Source organism: Bos javanicus, chromosome X (assembly GCF_032452875.1).
Source record: "Bos javanicus breed banteng chromosome X, ARS-OSU_banteng_1.0, whole genome shotgun sequence".
Lineage (NCBI taxonomy): Eukaryota > Metazoa > Chordata > Mammalia > Artiodactyla > Bovidae > Bos > Bos javanicus.
Genome location: NC_083897.1, coordinates 17,555,184 through 17,578,073, shown reverse-complemented (window position 1 = coordinate 17,578,073; position 22,890 = coordinate 17,555,184). Strand labels below are relative to the sequence as shown.

General features: G+C 39.9%; 1 protein-coding gene across 1 annotated transcript in view; it reads left to right on the top strand.

Moving 5' to 3' along the window:
• The window catches only part of GPC3 (glypican 3), a 459,188-nt gene that overhangs the window by 364,955 nt on the left and 71,343 nt on the right, over positions 1-22,890 (top strand). The gene's annotated exons all lie outside the window — the stretch shown is intronic.

Genomic DNA, 22,890 nt, shown 5'->3' with positions numbered 1-22,890 from the left:
CTTTTGTGTGTTTGTAAAGGTGTGAGAATAGTAGTTTGTCTAACACACATCTGGACTCCCTAGGGGACAAAAACCCTTCTCATCATGTAGGAACACGTAAATTTGACACTTCCTGCTGTATTGAAAATAGATTCAATTAAAATATCTAGTAATGACTCATTTTGATGATCAGGTGCTTACACATCCTTATTATTTTGCCTTCCAGAGTGTAATAGATTTGAAAGACAATCCCTGGGTGAATTTATGTTGCCCCTAGTAGAGTTTCTTTCTGGGCGTCATTGTGGAAGTCATCATGGATGGCCTGCGAGAGGAAGCCCTGGGGAGAGTGGAGTTTACTAAGAGTGAACTTCCTTACTCTCCCTTTGGATCTGGTTGGCTAAGGCATCTACTGCCTTTTAGAGCATCATTCTTCCCGGTACATTTCCATTGCCCTACACTACGAGCAGCAGTGCACCTGTCTTGTGCTGGAAAGGAAATAAGTGTCAAAGTGAGAACAAAGTAAGGACAGTTGGCTCATTCCAAGTTCATGTGGGACTGGAATACAACTGCTCTTCCCAGCGTGTTGGAAGGGGAAAAGACAGCCACATGGGGAAGGAGTATTAAATTGTGGCTTGTGTCCAGATCCATTCCAGCTATCATCCCTTTAAATCACTCCAAAATAATGCCAAGTTCATATTTAGAAGTGAATTTTCCAGAGAGCCTACCTTCTGAATAGCAAGGGGAGATCTACTAGTAAAACCATGTAAGTCACCCCCGGCCCCCAGTCAAAACTAGATTGATGCAAATGCAAAGGGTCAGGGCTCCAGAAGTTTCTGCTTTGAATAAGATGTGATGCCAAGGTTGCAGTGACTTTGGGAGCATTAAAGGTCCCATGGCACTTCTTAAAGGAGAGTTTGCCCAGACCGCCTTGGCCAGTGTTCACATCTGGTAATTGCATCTGTTGACATTGGCTCGCCTTGTCCTTTCAGCGGCATACAATATTGCCTCGCTCGCATCCTGTCTCAGACCCTTGCATGGTGTTGCTATATGCTGTTAAATAGCAGTTGCATCTCACCCAGTGGGGAATGCATGTGGAAATCCTTCAGGGAGAGTGGTGCAATAGAAATGTTGGATCGACGGTGTTTTTTCTTTCGTGAGCCAGGAAGTGTTAGTGTAAGAAACAGAGTCAAACACTGTGCAGACTAACCGTTAATGTGTGCAGCAGAGTAAGAAACCACCATATGCAAGGCAAGATATGTCAGGGATCAACAAGACCCCTTAGAGATAGGGAAATGAAAGCAATGTTTTTTGAAGTAATCTTGGGGCATGCCCTATAAGTTCAGAGTACCATCTAAAGAATTTTGGAGTTTCTGGAAAGTAGAAAGCTTCTATTGGCATGGGTCTCTGCAGTTTACAAAGTCCTTTTTATATACACAAGCACATTTAATTCCCATAACCCTGTGAGGTAGGTATTACTGTTATCCTAATTTTATAGCATGGGAAACTAGAGATTTGTGAGGTTCAGAGATCTGCCGAAGGTTTCACTTCCAGTAAGTGGAGGAAACAAAGGAGTTAGGAATCCGGGTCCTCAGACTCCAAATGCTTTACTCTTTGCAGTATACCAGGGCGTAATGAATGTGTTGGTTGTGGTTTGATAAACAAATCATGGGTCTGGCATATCATCTTAGGTACATTTTAAACATTGAGGTCCTAAATTTCTTGGGAATTCTGGAAAGCCCAGGTAGTTTTGACACCTCAAAGTTAGGACCAAAATTTCAAAATGTTAACTCTTTTTTATTTATTTTTTTAAAGAAACCTTTCTAAAGTAGACTTCCTTACCTTTTATGACTACACTGTACAATATAGAGAGAGATGCTTTAAGGTGTCGCTTCAGTGTCCAAGACTCTTGGCTACCTCTGCCTTTGGTTCAGGGCTTTACCTGGTAGCTTAGTGGTAAAGAATCTGCCTGCAGTGCAGGAGACACAGGAGATGCAGTTCGATCCCTGGGTTGGGAAGATCCCCTGTAAAAGGGCAAGACAACCCACTCCAGTATTCTTGCCTAGAAAATCCCACGGACAGAGGAGCCTGGCAGGGCCACAAAGAGTCAGACATGACTAAAGCACTCACACATGCAATGCATTTGTCTGATGCCAAGTCCTCCAGTCCTCACAGAGTAACTCAAAGAAGTATTGTCTAGCTGGCCTATTTTCATTTTCTGTTCACTTCTGCATTGTTGGATAGATAATGATATTTTGCATCCATACAAGAGTGAGTATAGATTGGAAATCACTAGTTCTACAAGTAAGTAGTTCAGTTATCTGTTGGGATCTGTCTGTTCCAATATAAATTCATTGTTATGAAATACTGCCTATAAGAGCCATGAGCATGGAATTAGGAAAGAGGAAGAGAAAAGAGCTCATGCAGACTATAGAAGGAAAAAGTGTGTATAAGTTGAGCAAAACAACACATTTCCGGGGGGAACAACATAAAACAAATATTGAAAAAACTGAAAGACATGGGATGGAAAAGAGAAATCTCAGAAGAGTAGTAATTGAGTTTTTAGAAGTATCAACTTGAACTTCCTGTAGTTAATGTGTCTCCCAGCTAATGGCATGATTACAGTGGCTGAAAGCTAGGATAAGAAAGGAATCTGGGAAGACATTGCTGGCTTCCTATTGGGTTTTGATTAAGGGCAGGCATTTTCATCAAAGCTTGTTTTTTCTCCTTTGTCACATTGACTGGCACTTCTCCCTTTTTTACAAAGAGATTTTTAACCACTTTAGTGAAATATAATTTACATTTAATAAAATTCACCCATTGTTGTTCAGTCATTCAGTTGTGTCCGACTCTTTGAGACCCCATGGACTGCAGCACACCAGGCTTCCCTGTCCTTCACCAACTCCTGGAGCTGGCTCAAACTCATGTCCATTGAGTCGGTGATGCCATCCAACCATCTTGTCCTCTCATCATCTTCTCCTGCCTTCAATCTGTCCCAGCATCAGGGTCTTTTCTAATGAGTCAGCTCTTTGCATCAGGTGGCCAAAGTATTGGAGCTTCAGCTTCATCATCAGTTCTACCAATGAATATTCAGAATTGATTTCCTTTAGGATGGACTGGTTGGATCTCCTTGCAGTCCAAGGGACTCTCAAGAGTCTTCTCTAACACCACAGTTCAAAAGCATCAATTCTTCAGCGCTCAGTCTTCTTCACGGTCCAACTCTCACACTAATACATAACCACTGGAAAAACCATAGCTTTGATTATATAGACCTTTGTTAGCAAAGTAATGTCTCTGCTTTTTAATATGCTGTCTAGGTTTGTCATACATACAGTCTGAAGAGTGTTACTAAGTGTATACAGTTGAGCAACCATCACCCCAATCCAATTTGGAACATTTCCATCAGCCCAACAATTTCTCCATGCCTGTTTGGAGTCACTTTCTGTACTCATTCCCAGCCCCAAGCAATCACTAAACTGCTTTCTGTCCCTATAGATTTACCTTTTCTGAATATTTCATATAAACACAATTATATAAAATATGGTCTTCTGTGCCTGGCTTTTTTTCACTTAGCATAATGTTTTTGAGGTTCATTTATGTTGTAGCATATATCAATATTTTGTTCCTTTTTATTGCTGAGTAGTCTTTCAGTGTCTGCGTATATACCCCATTTTGTTTATCCATTCACCAATTTTGGTAAATGTTTCTGGATTTGGACTACTATAAATAATGCTGCTATGAACATTCATGTAGAATGCTTTGTATAGACATATGTGCCATGGTCTGTGTGCAGATTGGAAAAGAATTTCCAGATACAGTATTTCAGAAAGGAGTGAGTTTATGAAAAACAAAGATTAGAGATAATCAGGGCACTGCGAGCTCAGGAGGCTGAGCTCCTGACAGACCAGGGAGAGCTGACCGTTGGAACAGCAGGCTGGCTCAAGGGAGAGTTGACCCCTTTCATAGGCTAGCAGCCAATTTTTGTAGCTTCAAAACAAATACAATTCCTGCTGGAAGGGTGGCATTAGGTGATTGGTTAGGGTGGGTATTTTTACCTAATATGGGGTCAGGGAGCTGGCCAATTTAGATCAGGGTGGCTCATGGCAGTGGCTGCTGTGGGTTCAGTCATTTCCAGAGATGACCTTATTCTGGGCTCCATGTCTGTGGCCTTGGAACAAGGCCTTGCACCTGTGACCTTGGTCTGGGACTCCACAGTATGTTTTAATTTCTTCTGGGTAGATACCCAGGAGGGTCATATGATAAATAAATGTTTAACTTTTTAAGAAACTCTAAACTGTTTTCCAAAGTGATTGTACCATTTGACGGTCCCACAAGCAATGTGGGAGAGCTCTAATTTGTCTGTATCCTATTCAGCACTTGGTACTCTCATTCTTTGAGTGTAGACTTTTAGGTAGATGTGTAGTAGTATCTCATTGTGGTTTTAATTTGTGTTTCCGCAGTGGGTCATGGTGGTAAGCACATTTTCATGTGTTTCTTGGCAATCTGTATATATTCTTTAATGAAATGCCTGCTCAGTCATTTTGCATGGATATTTTATAGTTTAAATAAGAGAAGATAAGGGGAAAAAATGTGACTATGCTAGGAGATTATACACTCCTCTCTTCTACATGTTAATTAGCTTGTTTCTCTTTCAGTTGTTTTGGGGCTTTTGTTTGTTTTGTTTTGAATAAGTGAAGGACTAAAATGGTCCATAATAGTTCCCTGGGTTAAACAGAATTTCTGAAGACACTGATAATCTTCTAAGTAGAGTTTCTCTGTAGTGGGTGTGTGAAAATCGCTCAGTCGTGTCCAACTCTTTACAGTCCATGGGATTCTCCAGGCCAGAATACTGGAGTGGGTAGCCTTTCCCTTCTCCAGGGGATCTTCCCAACCCAGGGATCAAACCCAGGTCTCCCGCGTCACAGACGGAATCTTTACCAGCTGAGCCACCAAGAAACTTACCGTAAATTACTATGGGTGACATATTACAAAATACTTTTACATGTATCATCTCAATGATTCCTCACAGTTGCTCTAGTAGGTACTATAGTCAGTCATCTACCTGAAGTTTCCACATCTGTGGATTCAACCCACCTCAAATCGAAAGTATTCAGAAAAAAAAAAAAAATTCCAGACAGTTCCAAAGAGCGAAACGTGAATTTGCCGACCATGGGCAACTATTTAGAGAGCACCTTACATCACATTTACAACTGTATTAGATATTGCAAGTAATCTATAGATGATTTAAAGTATACAGAAGGATGTGCATAGGTTGTATGCAAATACTTTGCCATTTTATATAAGGGTTGTGAGCACCTGAGGATCCTGGTATCCACGTGGGGAACTAGAATGAAAACCCCATGAATACGGAGGGATGACTGCATTTTAATCTGCTTATGACAGATGAGACTGATTAGGGAAGTGACTTGTATATGTGTAATCAGTTGGCAAGTTGGTAGAGCTGAGTTTTGACCCCAGGTCTGGCTCCCAATCCTCTACTCTGTCCACTCGATCAGGCAACCACATGTAAAGGTCCACTCTGGTTTTTTGTATCAGAATTTCAGCCAAGCCCAGATTAGTAACTTCAGGATATCACTTGTGGGAATAGCTGTTTGATAAACTTGCAGGAAGTATTTCCTCCATTACCTGATTGAATGGTTTTGCCCATTTTCCCTTGGCCCAGATGTTTGGATTTCTGTATTATGGACAGCTTGATTGTAATCTGGAAACAATGAGGACTCAGAACATCTGTTGAGAGGAGGAAAGCTAATAGATGAGATGGCATATTCTGATTGGATATTATTTTAGGAACAAGTCAGTTTACATAAAACCAATTAAACAATGTTTGACAAAATGCTAAGTTGTAGAATCAAAATATTGTCCAAAACTTAAATGGAGAAATAAGAATACTAGTGTCTATAATATTGGAGAAATTATTGTTTAATTTCTTATATTCAGTGTCCTCTAATGTTTTGAGAATGTTTTATTGTTGGGTTTGGGTAACAGTTCTGCATCATTCAAGAGCATACTTTAAAACGTTTGTCTGTTTTGCCTCATAAATCACTGAGAATGCACCAGAATTTCAGTATTATAATATTCATATGAAGACTCCCAAACTGCTTCACGTGTCAGATACCACATGAACACAGAGAAACACATCCTTTGTTAGATGATGTGGCTTGTTAGGGTTGGAAATTGTGGTTATTATTACTGGGATATGCAAAAGAAATATAAAACACAGTGCCTTCCCCTAAAGATTTTGCAAGTATTAAAGCTGTCAATATTCACGCACAGAGAATAATTAGCAAATGATATAAGTCAGAACCTAAGAAACTGCTAAATGGAGCGCAGGAACATAAAATTTGTGACAAGAAAAGGATCACTGGAAGCTGAGTGCTATGGCCAAAACAGCTAGCACAGTACTGCACTCTAGCTATTTATCATCAAGTATACTAACGTTTGGGCTTCCCTGGTGGGTCAGATGGTAAAGAATCTGCATGCACTGCAGGAGACCTGGGTTCATTCCCTGGGTTGGGAAGATCCCCTGGAGGAGGAAATGGCTACCCACTCCAGTATTCTTGCCCTGAGAATTCCATGGACAGAGGAGCCTGGCAGGCTATCATCCATAGGGTCACACAGAGTCAGACAGGACTGAAGCTACTAAGCAGCAGCAGAAGACTAGAGTTTAACAATTACTTAATACAGGTTAATTGTAGAAATTTAGAAATTACATAAAAGTCAAAATAACTTAGTTCACTCCTAATCCTACCACCCAGAGATAATCACTGTTTGGACACATACTAATTGTATACGAGTTACCTTCAAACTAGTAAATATTAGCTGCTCTTAAAATAAATGGACAAAAACTCCTCTATCCTGAAAAGCGGTCATTATCATTCATCTGCTCTAGCAATATACCTCTGAGTGTGTTTCCCAGAAATTTTACTGATATGGTGTTAAAAAAAAAAAAAGAAAAAAAAAACTGTTCTTTCAACAAGCAGATGGAAAGATGCTCAAAATCACTAATCATTCAGTTCAGTTCAGTTCTGTCACTCAGCCGTGTCCGACTCTTGGCGACCCCATGAATCACAGCATGCCAGGCCTCCCTGTGCATCACCAACTCCCGAAGCCTATTCAGACTCATGTGCATCGAGTCAGTGATGCCATCCAGCCATCTCATCCTCTGTCGTCCCCTTCTCCTCCTGCCCCCAATCCCTCCCAGCATCAGAGTCTTTTCCAATGAGTCAACTCTTCACATGAGGTGGCCAAAGTATTGGAGTTTTGGCTTTAGCATCATTCCTTCCAAAGAAATCCCAGGGCTGATCTCCTTCAGAATGGACTGGTTGGATCTCCTTGCAGTCCAAGGGACTCTCAAGAATCTTCTCCAACACCACAGTTAAAAGCATCGTTAGGAAGATGCAAATCAAAGCCACACTGAGATCCACCTATTTGGGTGCCTTGTTGTTGTTTAGTTGCTAAGTCATGACTGACTCTTGCGACCCTGTCAGGCTCCTCTGTCCATGGGATTTCCCAGGCAAGAATACTAGAGTGGGTTGCCATTTCCTTTTCCAGGGGATATTCCTGACCCAGGGATCAAACTCTCATCTCCTGCATTGGCAGGCAAATTCTTTACCATTGAGCCACCAGGGAAGCCCATTTGGGTGCCTACTGTCAATAAAAACAGTAAATAACAAGTGTTGTCAAGACGGTGGAGAAACTGGGATCCTTGTGCCCTGTTGATGGGAATGTAAGATGGTGCAACCACCATGGAAAACAGTATGGTGGTTCCTCAAGAAATTAAATATTAAATTACTGTATGATATAGCAATTCCATTTCTGAGTATATATTCAAAAGAATTGAAAGCAGAATCTCAAAGAGATATTTGCATACCCATGTTTATAGCAGCATTATTTACAATAGCCAAGAGGTAAGAGAAACCCAAATGTCCATCAATGGATAAATGGATAAACAAAATGTAGTATGTACATGCAATGAAATATTATTCAGCCTAGGAGGAAATCCTCTCACTTGCTACAACATGGATGAACCTTGCGGGCATTATGCTGAGTGAAATAAGCCAGGCACAAAAGGACAATACCATATTATTATACTTACATGAAGTATCTAGAGGAGTCAAATTCATAGAGACAGAAAGTAGAACATTGGTTGCCGGGGGCTGGGAGAAGGGAGAAATGGGAAGTTGTTGTTTAATGGATGAGAAGTTTTAGTTTTGCAAAATGAAAATGTTCTGGAAATTGGGTGCACAGCAATGTGAGCATACATAACACTGGTGAACTATATATTTTTAAATGGTTAAGATGGTAAATGTTATGTGTATTGGACCACAATTTACATTTTTTTCAGAAGCATTCCATATGCTCACCTAAGGATTAAACAGTAGATGAAATAAAATTTGTTTACATCAGGACTTAGAACCTTTACTATGCTAATATGCATTATGACACTTCATGAAGAGATGTAGCATAATGTATTTTCCCAACTTATCTGACCATGGATCTCTTTTTCCACAGTATTATGGAACAAGGGAAAATATATTAAGGATTTCTCCTTAGGAAATATTACTACAAAGTGTTGGTGATTTAATAACTCACCTCTCCAACAGACATTTTATTTCAGGAAGACACCTGAGATGATCAATGTTTATCCCAAAGGAATGTGTCTCTAGAGTTGGAATGTCAAGCCCTGCAAGTACCTAAGAAGGAAAAGATTTGGGGACACAGCACCTCTCAGATCTCTACTTGTCCGCAACCAACTCTTCTGCCTGCTTGCAAGTTCAGCCCTGCAGTTTGGCAGTTGAGAGGGGAGGCCATCAAGCGTAGAAAGTATTCTTAGGGAGGGGACAATCTTTAGTATCTCATTATAAAGTTTCATGGTTTCATTAAGGCATCCAGTCATTCTAGCATAGACAGGAGGCCCTCCTAAGCAGGAACTTCAATGCAGTGCTGGAACCTTTGGATGAACAGGATTCAGGTCAAGGGAAAGACAATTCTCTGGGTTGAGTATCTTGCTGTGTAATTCAAAATGAGAGGTTGCTAGTAGGTTTAAATGTAGTTGAGTTAAAGGAGGATGTCATAGTTAAAAGCCAAGAATTTCCTCTAGGAACAGGTGAAAAAACAGCTGACATTCCCAATTGTTTTTCTGTTTAAAATGACTTTTCCAGACCTAGAGCCTGTAAGCATTTTATTAACATTTGATTAGCAATTATTCCTTACTGTGTTGAAGCTAAAATTAGATCAGGTTTCCTTGCATCGCCACACACACACACAAAAATAATCCTGAGTTCACAAAGAATCATTCGAAAATAATTTCCCCTTTTCCTGTCCTTACCTCTTCTTAACAATCTCTAAAAATCATAGCCTGTCAGAGCTAGAAAAGACTTGGAGCTCATGCAGTCCAAACCCCTCGTTATATATGTGGGGAAACCAAGGCTCAGAGAAGGGGAGAGATTTCCCCCAAGACCCAGAGAGTGTCAAAGCCGAGAAGACCTGCCTGTCCTTGCAGTACACTGTGCTACCCCATTAGAAGATGATCTGCAGGGGCCCAGTATAGCTATGACTCCAGATCAAACTTGTTTATAATTTATTAGACAGGCAAAGAGCAAGGGTTTTTATTTGAAAGCCAGAATGCAATTTCTCTTAGGTAATACAATTTGTAGGCTGAACATGAAACTTAAAACCTGAAATAAATCAGCATTCACAGCATGTAAGAATGTACAGTCAACTATAATGTGACATTTTGTTTTATGTGTAAACATATAGCAATTAGGTCAGATCTATCCGCTGGAATTACTTGGTGGCTTTGATTTGTGCGGATGCCTATAGCAGATTTATTCAGATTCTGAAGGGAATTGTTATTGTGAATTATCAGGTTTTATAGGAACTCTGTATTTGTAAATGATACACAGGCTATGTAGCTTAATAAAAACCAGGAAATAGTTTACTTGATAGGAAAGTTTGGTAAGAATATAATATAGATAAAATGTATGTTGCGTAAAAAATGGGGGTGGGGTACTTTTTGGTAATGTTCATATTCACTTACTAATTAACATACTGGTGTGTATGTATTTAAGGTCATGTGCTATTAACCAGTTTAAGAGCTATCACCAATCAACCAGTTATTAGGATGACACTTCAGATGTCAACCTTGGGAGTCATTATTCTGTAATCTATGGGACTCACACTTGGTAGCTCAGATGGTTAAGAATCTTCCTGCAATGTGGGAAAGCCAGGTTCGATCCCTGGGTTGGTAAGATCCCCTGGAGAAGCGAATGGCAACCCACTCCAGTATTCTTGCCTGGAAAATTCTATGGAAAGAAGAGCCTGGTGGGCTACAGTCCATGGGATCACAAAGAGTTGGACATGACCGAGCAACTCACTTGGGAGTCTGATGTCAACCAGTGGTATATTTCATTGTTCTCTTCAGGGATTCTTAGTATATTAGAATATTTAGAATTGGGACATGTGGGTTTCAAGAGTTTCTTGGGAGAAGCCATCAACTACATAAACAAGCCCAATGCAGGTGTTGAGATAGGTTCAGTCTAGTTGTTTTACGATTGCTAAACTTTATCTATACAACAACCTCAGATGCAAAGGTTATAAACAATAGGAACAACAACAAAAAGAAAGGTGGCATTAACTATTGTTAAAATGCCTAACCCATCAACACTAAAAGGCAAACCGATTAAGCCATATCTTCCCCTTGTCCTAGACTCCAGGTTCCTGGTATGATTGACAGATGTCAATAAGATGCAGTAGTGCAAACGAGAAGCCTAATTAGCAGCTCTTTCATAAAGAGAATTACTAGTTTCATAACTGTGTAGTACTTGGAAGAAGCAGTACAGAATGGCTGTACTCCTACAGCCAATGCCCACAGGGAAGTCTGTTAACTCAGAGCCCAGGGAGGCAATCCCTATAGAGAGATTGTCCACAGAATCACTTGTTTTCCGTAGATGTTTGAAATGTAATTAGAATTTACCATTTTTCTGTTTGTGTAAAAATAGGCTCCAAAATATTACATGTGGTGTCTTTTACCTATGGATTGGAACAGATAAAACAGATAAATCCAACCAGGTTTAGAAGTAGGCTTTTGTTGAATTTGTACTTATCAGAAAGCTAGCACTGTTAGTTTAAAGGAAAGAGTATAGCCATGTTCCAAAAGCATCAGATGATAATATTTCCCTTGTAAGATGAAACTGGAAATATGATGGAAATTTCAGAAATATAACAATCTCATTTGCCAAGTTTCCCACTTGGGATCCAGAGAGTCACTCACACAGCACTATTACTATTAACAGTAGGAGTGAATTCAACTCCCCCAGGAAACCATAACTTTCCAATACATTATTCATGGTTTAGGAATCATTTTCATTTTCTACCTCAAGAATTTAGCCAAATGACAACTGTTTACTGAATTCTTTTTCCCAGTGTTTCATCATGTACTAAAATTCTACAGGCCCTTGTCATACCAGGACTAGCAATGTTGCTTCTCCTTGATGGCCCTTCTCCTCGCATGACTCGCTTTCCATGGTCTGAATGAGTACTGAAAGCAAATCCATGAGAGATTCTTGTGGAAGTTGAGGTCACTGAGATTTTGGTGAAATAAGATAATTGATACGCTGTGCTGTGCTTAGTTGCTCAGTCGTGTCTAACTGTTTGTGACCCCGTGGACTGTAGCCCACTAGGCTTCTCTGTCCACAGAGTAGAATTTTTCAGTGACCTTTTCAATTCTAGCAATAGAAAGTTTGTTTCTAAATTTGGGGTTGCAAATTTTTCCTAATTAGTTGTTTCCATTTTTTTCTCTTTTTATTGAGAAATAAAATACACATACTACAAAATTTATCTTATTAAAATATATGGTCTACTGGTTATTAGTATATTGACCAAGTTATGCAACCTTCAGTTCAGTTCAGTTCAGTCGCTCAGTCGTGTCCGACTCTTTGCGACCCTATGAATCGCAGCACTCCAGGCCTCCCTGTCCATCACCAACTCCCGGAGTTCACCCAGACTCACGTCCATCGAGTCAGTGATGCCATCCAGCCATCTCATCCTCTGTCGTCCCCTTCTCCTCCTGCCCCCAATCCCTCCCAGCATCAGAGTCTTTTCCAATGAGTCAACTCTTCACATGAGGTGGCCAAAGTACTGGAGTTTCAGCTTTAGCATCATTCCTTCCAAAGAAATCCCAGGGCTGATCTCCTTCAGAATGGACTGGTTGGATCTCCTTGCAGTCCAAGGGACTCTCAAGAGTCTTATCCAACACCACAGTTCAAAAGCATCAATTCTTGGGCGCTCAGCCTTCTTCACAGTCCAACTCTCACATCCATACATGACCACAGGAAAAACCATAGCCTTGACCAGACAGACCTTTGTTGGCAAAGTAATGTCTCTGCTTTTGAATATGCTATCTAGGTTGGTCATAACTTTCCTTCCAAGGAGTAAAGCGTCTTTTAATTTCATGGCTGCAGTCACCAGCTGCAGTGATTTTGGAGCCCCAAAAAATAAAGTCTGACACTGTTTCCACTGTTTCCCCATCTATTTCCCATGAAGTGATGGGACCAGATGCCATGATCTTCGTTTTCTGAATGTTGAGCTTTAAGCCAACTTTTTCACTCTCCACTTTGACTTTCATCAAGAGGTTTTTTAGTTCCTCTTCACTTTCTGCCATAAGGGTGGTGTCATCTGCATATCTGAGGTGATTGATATTTCTCCCGGCAATCTTGATTCCAGCTTGTGTTTCTTCCAGTCCAGCGTTTCTCATGATGTACTCTGCATGTAAGTTAAATAAGCAGGGTGACAATATACAGCCTTGACGTATTCCTTTTCCTATTTGGAACTGTTGTTCCAAACAGGAAATATGTCTGTTGTTCCATGTCCAGTTCTAACTGTTGCTTCCTGACCTGCATACAGATTTCTCAAGAGGCAAGTCGGGTGGTCTGGTATTCCCATCTCTTTCAGAATTTTCCACAGTTTATTGTGATCCACACAGTCAAAGGCTTTGGCATAGTCAATAAAGCAGAAATAGATGTTTTTCTGGAACTCTCTTGCTTTTTTGATGATCCAGCAGATGTTGGCAATTTGATCTGTGGTTCCTCTGCCTTTTCTAAAACCAGCTTGAACATCAGGAAGTTCATGGTTCACGTATTGCTGAATCCTGGCTTGGAGAATTTTGAGCATTACTTTACTAGCATGTGAGATGAGTGCAATTGTATGGTAGTTTGAGCATTCTTTGTCATTGCCTTTCAACCATCACCACTATCTAATTCCAGAACATTTTCATCACCCCAAAAAAGAAAACCCATATTATTAGCAGTCAGTCCTCATTCCCCCCTCCCCCAACTTGTGGGAACCACTAACTACTTTCTGTTCCTATGAATTTGCCTATTCTGAACATTTTATATAAATGGCATCATATAATGTATGGTCCTTTTAACTGACTTATTTCACTTAGCATAATGTGTTCAAGGTTCACCCATGTTGCAGTATGTATTAGTGCTTTATTCCTTTTTCATGGCTGAGTAATATTCCATTGTGTGGATACACTATATTTTATGTATCCATTAATTCACTGATGGACATTTGGGTTGTTTCTACCTTTTGTCTATTGTGAATAATACTGCTTTGAACATTTGTGTGCAGGTATCTGCTGGAGTCCTTGATTTCAGTTATTTTGGGTATATACCTAGGAGTGAAATTGCTGGGTCATATGGTAATTATATATTTATAATGTATATAATTTTAAGTTATATGTAACAGTTTAACTTATTGAAGAACAGTGAAACCATTTCAACAATGACTGTACCATTTTACATTCCCATAAGCAATGTATGAGGATTCCCCTTTTTCTATATCCTAACTTGTTATTTTCTGATTATTATTGTTGCCATCTTAGTGGGTGTGAAGTGATAACTCATTGTGGTTTTTGATTTGCATGTCAGTAACAACTCATGTTGATTCTGGGAGGGATTGGGGGCAGGAGGAGAAGGGGACAACAGAGGATGAGATGGCTGGATGTCATCACCGACTCGATGGACGTGAGTCTGAGTGAACTCCGAGAATTGGTGATGGACAGGGAAGCCTGGTGTGCTGTGATTCATGGGGTCACAAAGAGTCGGACACGACTGAGCGACTGAACTGAACTGAACTGAATGACTCATGATGTTGAATATCTTTTAATTTACCATTTACATATCTTTAGATAAATGTTTATTCAGATCTTTTTTAGATTTTAAAAATCAGGTCCCTTTTCATTTTTTACTTATGAGAGTTCATTAGATAATCTGGATACAAGACCCTTATCAGATACGTGGTTTTCAAAGAATTTTTCTCAGTCTGTGAGTTGACTTTTCACTTTTTTGATAGTCTTTTTTGTCACACAAAAGTTTTTCATTTTGATGAAGTCCAACTGATTTTGTTTCTTTTGTCACTTACACTTTGCCTCACTGAAATTCACAAAGATTTACCCCTGTATTTTCTCCTAAGGGCTTTATAATTTTAGGTCTTACATTTTGGCTTTCAGTCACTTTGAGTTACTTGTTGTATATGAGGTAGAGATCAAAAATCATTTATATGAAGTAGGAATCAAAATCATTCTTTTGCATATGGATATCCAGTTTCCTCAGCACCAGTTTGTAATGTTGTTTAAGTCGTTTATATCCTGTTGATAATCTGTCTAGTTGCTCTCGCCATTATTTAAAATAGGATATTAATATCTATAGTTATGAGTGTGCCAGTTTTTTAAATTTATTTTCTAATTGCAGGGAAATTGCTTTACAATATTATTTTATTTATTTTTGGCTATGCTAGGTCCTCATTGCTGCTCAGGCTTTTCACTAGTTGCAGTGAGCAGGGACTCCACAGCGGTGCACGGTCTTCTCAAAGTGCTGGCTTCTCTTGTTTTGGAGCGTGGGTGGTGGGGTACGTGGGCTCAGCAGTCATGACTCCTAGGCTCTAGAGCACTGGCTCAACAGTGATGGTGCATGGGCTTAGTTGCTCCATGGCATGTGGGTTCTTCCCAGATCAGGGATCGAACAAGTGGCTCCTGCATTGGCAGACGGATTCTTTACCACTGAGCCACCAGGGAAGCCCCTAGTTATTATTTTTAAATTGCTTACTTTTCCTTTCAATTCTGTCAGTTTTTACTTCATGTCTTTTCAAGTTCTGTTGTTAGATGCATATACATTTATAATTGTAAAGGATTGGCCTTGACCCTCAATGTTTTTAAAAAATGAACTTCTTTGTCTACAGTACCAATTTTTGTCTTAAAATATATCTTATCTGATACAACAATTCTAGCTCTTTTTAAGTTACTCTTTGCATAGTATATTTTCTTATCTTTTTACTTTCAACCTATTTTTATATTTGAGTGGGAAGTGTGTCTCTTATAAGCAGTTTATAATTAGATCCGGAGAAGACAATGGCACCCCACTCCAGTACTCTTGCCTGGAAAATCCCATGGACGGAGGAGCCTGGGAGGCTGCAGTCCATGGGGTGGCTAAGAGTCGGACACGCCTGAGCGACTTCACTTTCTCTTTTCACTTTCATGCATTGGAGAAGGAAATAGCAACCCACTCCAGTGTTCTTGCCTGGAGAATCCCAGGGATGGGGAAGCCTGGTGGGCTGCCGTCTATGGGGTCGCACAAAGTCGGACATGACTGAGGTGACTTAGCATAGCATAGCATAGCATATAATTAGATCTCTGCCTTTAGATTGGAGAGTTTAATCCAATTACAGTTAATGTCATATTGATATAATAGGATTCATATCTATCATCTTGCTTGTTTTCTACATATCTTATGTCTCTTTCTCTCTATTTCTCCATAACTGCCTTTTGCATTAAATATTTTCTAGTTTGTAATTTAATTCCCTTGTCATCTATTTTATCACATTTTAAAATTATTTTATTTGTAGTTTCCCTGTGGATTACAGTTAACATCTTAACTATAACAATTGGGCTTCCCAGGTGGCGCTTGTAGTAAAGAATCCACCTGCCAATGCAGGAGACACAAGAGTCGTGGGTTTGATCCCTGAGTTGACCAGTCCCTGAGTCAAGAAGATCCCTTGGAGGAGGGCATGGCAACCCACTCAAGTATTCTTGCCAGGAAAATCCCACAGACAGAGGACCCTGGTGGGTCACAGTCCATGGGGTTGCAAAGAGTCAGACATGACTAAGAGACTGAGCATGCACACTGATAGTTTGGATTAATCCTAACTTAATGTTACTACTCTATGGTTTTGTTCCCTCTCTCCTCTGTGCTATTATTACCATACACCTTATATCTTTATAAGTCCATCCATGCATAATTGTAATTATTGCTTTATGCAATTTTCCTTTAAAAGAAATAGGGACTTCCCTGGTGGTCCAGTTGTTAAGATTCTGCACTTCCACCACAGGGGGTGTGGGTTCAATCCATTGTACCATTGCATGCCACATGGTACAGCCAAAGAAAAAATTAATTGAAAATAAAAATAATAAAAGAAATAGGAAAAATATTTACCAAGTAAAAATTGAATAATAATAATCTATGAAGTTACTTTTTCTAGTTTTCTTCATTTCTTCCTACAGCTTTTGGGATATTGTCTAGTATCTTTTCATTTCAGCTGAAAGGATTCCCTGTACCATTTCTTGAAGGCATGTTTAATAGTGACAAATTCCTTTACTGTTTTTCCGGAGATGTCTTCAGTTTTTTGAAGGACTGTTTTGCTGGATATAGAATTTTTGCGTGCGTGCTCAGTCATATCTGAGTCTTTGTGACCCCATGGACTATAGCCCCCAGGCTTCTCCGTCCATGGGATTCTCCAGGCAAGAATACTGGAGTGGGTTACTATTTCCTTCTCCAGGGCATCTTCCTGACCCAAGGATTGAGCCCACAGTCTCCTACAGCTCCTACATTGGCAGGTGGCTTCTTTACCATGGAGCCATCAGGGAAGCCCATAGAATTCTTGATTGACAGAGTTTTTAAAATTTTTTTTCAGTGTTTTGAATCTCTTATTCCACTGTCTTTGGCTTCTTGGTTCTTTATGAGAAATTGGTTGTTAATCCTATTGATTATTACTTGTACATGATGAGTTGCTTCTCTCACTGCTTTCATAATTCTCCCTTTGTCTTTGATTTTAAATAGAACTGTTAGAAATAGTAGGTTTGGATAATAATTTAACATAGAGCTAGAAAGTGGAACTTCACAAAGAAATATAGGGAATGATTTGCTCCTCTAAAAGGGAGGTAGTGTAGACAAAAGTGAAGGATCTATTTTCCCAGCTGAGCTGATAGAAAATATTTTTTCTGGCTTGTGTAAATAGAATAAGAAATAGAAGTCAAGTTGGAGGTGGCCTGGACTAGGGTCATGTTTGGGAAAGGAGAAGAATTTGTTTAGCAGTAACAGCAGCTTCCTGTAAACCCTGTACTAATTAAGGCAGTTATACACTTGTTTTCCATGAATTAAGGTATCTGCATAAGTGTGAGTACCTCAGTGTGTAAATTTGTTGAACACTTTGTCTCTGATGCTGTAGGTGATGTATTTATAGCAGAAAGTCTCTGCACTGTTAACTGACAAATAATGATGCTGGAATTTAGTTCAAACTTGTAGAATCACTACATATAACATCACTGACGGTTACACTACATATTCCTGTCTCTTTCTGGAACCATTAAAACACAAGATGTCGACCGTCTGAAATATCATGGTAGTCCCCAAACATAATTATTATTTAAAGATATAAAGATTATAACCGGCCTACCAAACCTAATCTTCGGGACAGCAACATATTTGAAATTTCAATTTAGTTGAAAGCTACCATAACTTAGGAATTTACCACTTATTTTAGCAAAATGCTTAAATGTAATGAGAGTAGGAAACAAAATGGAATTATGTGTAATTGAATGCAAATGCAAGGATTTCAGTATGATTAAGCCTCTCTAAGATGTTTTCAACCAGAATTATTTGGGACTAGACAGGAAGAGATGAATGGGAGAAAATAAAGAAGTACCAATACTTTGGCAGGTGAATTTATCCACCTAATCAGAAATGGATAAGATGAGGACTTTGGAAGGTGTTATTCCACTGCTTTTTACACCTTCTAGAGAAGAACTGCTTTTGGACTATATACTTCTTGAGGGCAGGCTTCATGTTCTATTATTACCCCTTACCCATGCCAACCTGGAAATTGGCTGCCAAGTTCTCAGGAGCCACGCTGTCCTCTTCATAGCCTGTGCTTTGACTACTACTAATGATCCAGGAGAAAGAACCTCATCTCCCTCCTTCCTGTTTTTATTTTTTATTTTTTTATTTTTTATTTTTTTGTGTGACCCCATGAACTATAAAATCCATGGAATTCTCTAGGCCAGAATACTGGAGTGGGTACCCTTTCCCTTCTCCAGGGGATCTTCCCAACACAGGGATCGAACCCAGGTCTCCCACATTGCAGGTGGATTCTTTACCAGCTGAGCCAGAAGGGAAGCCCCTGTTTTTAAAGTCATTTTGCAAGTCCCTTTGCCTCTCTCCTGCTGCTGCTGCTGCTGCTAAGTCGCTTCAGTCGTGTCCAACTCTATGCGACCCCACAGATGGCAGCCCACCAGGCTCCCCCATCCCTGGGATTCTCCAGGCAAGAATACTGGAGTGGGTTGCCATTTCCTTCTCCAGTGCATGAAAGTGAAAAGTGAAAAGTGAAAGTGAAGTAGCTCAGTCATATCCAATTCCTAGCAACCCCATGGACTGCAGCCTACCAGGCTCCTCCGTCCATGGGATTTTCCAGGCAAGAGTACTGGAGTGGGTTGCCATTGCCTTCTCCAAGCCTCTCTCCTACCTGCTGTCAACTGATTCTCCTGTGGTATCCCCAAGGATTAGGCAGCACTGGTGTGCTGAAAAGCTCTACTAACAATTGTCTGTGTGGGCTTGCTGTGCTCATCTGTAAAATGGGATTGGACCATATGATCTCTCAGGTCCTTTCGAACTCACTTACCATTCTAGGTCTATGACCTGATTCCCTTAGTAACAGGTTGAATATAATGCTGACTACTTTAGGGTGCTCAATACACCTAATATCTGCATTTCTTACATTGGACGCCATTCTCTGAGAGGTAAGTTCTCTGCTTCTCAACCATCTCCTTACCTGTTGCATGGGCATATGAGCTAATTTCTTCAAAGATGAAAATGACCATGGCTGTATCCAGAAATGTGTTGAATAAACAAGATATTCAGAATGTGTGCATATTACCCACTATATCCAAAGAGGTTAAACATTGTGGGGTAGGGAAACAAGTGTTTATTTAACAAAATGTTAATATGACTAAAAAGAGTCTCAGAAGATGGTGGAGAAGTCCATGTTAGAACTGATAAAGCCATTCTTACTTACTGAGCTCAATGAAAAGAAACAAATAAAGGTAAAATTATAAATATGTGTTGGCTGCAGCCTGTCATAAACTGTCCTTTTCCCCTCCCACACTTACATTCTCCTATTCCTGCTACTCTGTCACTACCATCACCACCAAATAGTTGTGTGAAATAGAGAAGGAACTCAGGTAAGATAGCCAGCCAAGCTCTTCAGTTCTAGTAGCAAGCAAAATGTACATACCCCATCCACCAAAGAGCCAACAAGGAAAATAATTTATCATAATCCCTAGGACATATACACCACCAAAATAGCACAGAATCAAGCTCTGCCCAACACTGAATACAAATTAGCTGGACTTGGCTACATGGTGCTCTTCCCAGACCTTGTGGTTAAATCGTAATTAGCTTTTTAGGAAAAACAAGGGGCCTGTATGAGAAATGGATTCCTAGGCAGAGCCAATAGGAGAAATGCTTGATGAGGTTTGGAATTTAAGAATAAGAAGCAATGATTAGAGAAACCCAGATGGGGATGAAAATGATTATATCTGTACTAGACTCCAACTCTGCTTATTTACTTCAGAGAAGTGAAATTAATCTAAGATATGCTACCAAGTGGCAAGTATTTCCATATACTAAGTGAGTGAGTATTTTATTTAGGGGATGAAAGGTGAGTGTGAAGGATAGTTTAGCCAAATGCTAAGTAGCAGTTATTTCATAAGTATATACAATCAACCCAGCAGAAACTTCTGCAGGTGGAATTTCTAAAAGTATTTGTATTTTGTAAATAAGTTCATTTGTATCCTAGTTTACATTCCACATATAAATGATACCATATGACATTTGTCTTTGGGTTACTTCACTTAATATGGTTATCTATAGATTCATCTATGTCAGTGCATTTTATGTTATTTCATTCTTTTTATGACTAATATGCCTTTGGATGTATGTATATGTATATGTATGTATGTGTATTACCACATCTTCTTTATCCATTCATTTGTCAGTGGGCATTTAGGTTGCTTCCATGTCTTGGCTATTGTGAATAATGCTGCTGTGAACATTGTTGAAGAGCACCATTCTTTTGATTCATCTATTTCAACCTTTAAATCTTTTGATTCATCTATTTCAACCTTTAAATCTTTTGATTCATCTATTTCAACCTTTAAAAGTATGTGATTAGATGTGATTATTAAAATAATTTTACTCATGTTTTCTGTTTCCTATGGGAGCCTCCTTCCCTTTTAGGAATCTACAGCCTAAAACTTGGAAAGGGAAGGGTTTAAAGCGCTCTGATTTCCAAGGAAAGAATAACTAGAAACTCAGAATCTAGTTTTTCATCAAGTCCCAGCTAATTTACTTGTACCAGAGGCACCAGGCCATTTATTACACTTCAGAATAATACAGTGCAGCCTTAATTATCTGAAGCATATTTGAAGTTCATATTTTTCTAAGAGTACACCAGAGAAGGAAAACAGTTTTCAATGAAAACCTATTTATCAACCCTGATCTAGACGTCACTTTAAAGGCAGGAAGCTCTCACAGGAAAACTAGAGGCATCTCACTAACCCTTGGTGGGCCTCCTTCTGAAAGATAGTGAACCCTTTACTCCGGCCATTGAGGTTGACTCTTAAAGCCCTGTGCTTGATGACATAGCTGCTGTGGTTCATTCACAGAGGTTATTTTTAGAGTCAAGAATTCTCATTTCCCAAAAGTATAACCACAAAATATCTATTTGGAATGAGTCCCACTTATACACTAGGACAACAGTAAATGTGCAGTTCGTGTCTGTGTAACCTCAGTTCCCCGAGGAAATGTGATATCCTAATATACCCTCACCCTGGGGCCTTTACCCTCCGTCAGTGGCCCTCCCACGTCTAACAGGGTGATTCCTTTGGAAACCAAGTAGAGCTATGGGGTTTTACAGATGTCTTCAAAGTAAGTTTTCCTTCCAGAAAAGAAGATACGTTTCATCCCCGAGACTTTTCACAATTTAAAACTGACATGGGGATAAAAAGGTCACTCATCTTCAACAATGGTGGTGGCCAGGGTTGAATGCCTTCCGAGGAAAACTGGACTTGGCGGCCTGAAAGGTTACCCTGCTGTATTTGCATTTTGTGGCCACACTGGCAAATCAGCCCAATCTGGCCGGCTCCTGAAGGCTAGGCCAGCCTTGACTCCAGCCTTAGAACCAGAACTGTGTTTGTGGGGCTTTTGAACCCCTAAAATGAGATTCATTCTAGTAATGCTAGAGACACTAAAGGAGGTCATTACAGAGCACGGAACTGACCCCCATTAGACCAAGTAATCTAGAAACAAGACTCACCTGGGGATTGGCAGAGGCTCACCAGGTGGCCTGAAGGAACCATGTTCAGCCCCTTAGTGCTTTGGTTGGTTTTGGCTACATCCTTTGAATTAGTTGGTTCATTTGCTTAAAAAGATTAATTTCCTGCCTTCCTCTTTCAATTTATCCCACTTTATCAGAGGAAGGGGCTCCCTCAGCCAGGGGGAGTAAAGGACCTGCTGGCAGTCAGTCACTCCGTGTATCTGTACATCTGTCTAGCCTCAGTATATCCAGGGCTCCCTGGCAGGAATCAGCTAAAACCATACGAAAGCAATAGCAATGGCTTATCAGACCAGGGTTGAAGAGAGGGAGATTGAGAGAACCAAAATTCGGTGAATAAATTGCTTGTTTATTTTGTTAGCCCTTTGGTTCATTTATTCTTTCGATCACCAAGCATTTCCTAAGCACCTGTTATGTGTCAGGAACGGTGCTCGTCCCAGGGCCATACCCTTTCCAATTTAATGCTGGAATACAAAAGCCTTCCTCCCTGGCCCCGTTCCAAATCCTAACCACTTTAAAGTACCTACACTTGAACTTTTTCAAGGTAAAAATGAGTACGTTGCCTCATATCTCCCTCAGCTCCAAGTTCTTTATTTATAAAAATGAACCTAATAATACTTGCCCTGCTGCCTTACAGGGGTGCAAGATGGATCCACTGAGAAAATAGAAATACCTTTAATTATAAAAATAATGAAATGCTGATAGTAATGACACAATAACTAAGATTTATTGAGAGCTTATAGGCTTCCCAGTAGTAAAGAATCTGCCTGCCAATGCAGTAGACATGGCTTCGATCCCTGGATTGGGAAGATCCCCTGGAGAAGGGATTGGCAACCCATTCCAGTATTCTTGCCTAGACAATCCCATGGACAGGGGAGCCTGGTGGGCTACAGTCCATAGGATTGCAAAGAGTCGGACATGACTGAGCAACTAAACAACACATGTCCCACAGAACAAGTCTTAGCCAGGCCATAGCTGAATGTTAACTGGAACCAAAAGTTCAGAATTCATCCTCTTCAGAGATTCAGATCTTATAAATGTATTATTTTAATATAAAATTTAATACACTATTGTGTAACTACTTACTATGTGCCAGATACTAAGATTAGTGCTTTACATGGATTACCTCATTTTATCCCCATGATAATGCAATGTGGGAGATAGGAATAGGTATTATGAAACACATTTTATAGATAAGAAATATAAGACTCAGAGAGGTAAAAGAATAAC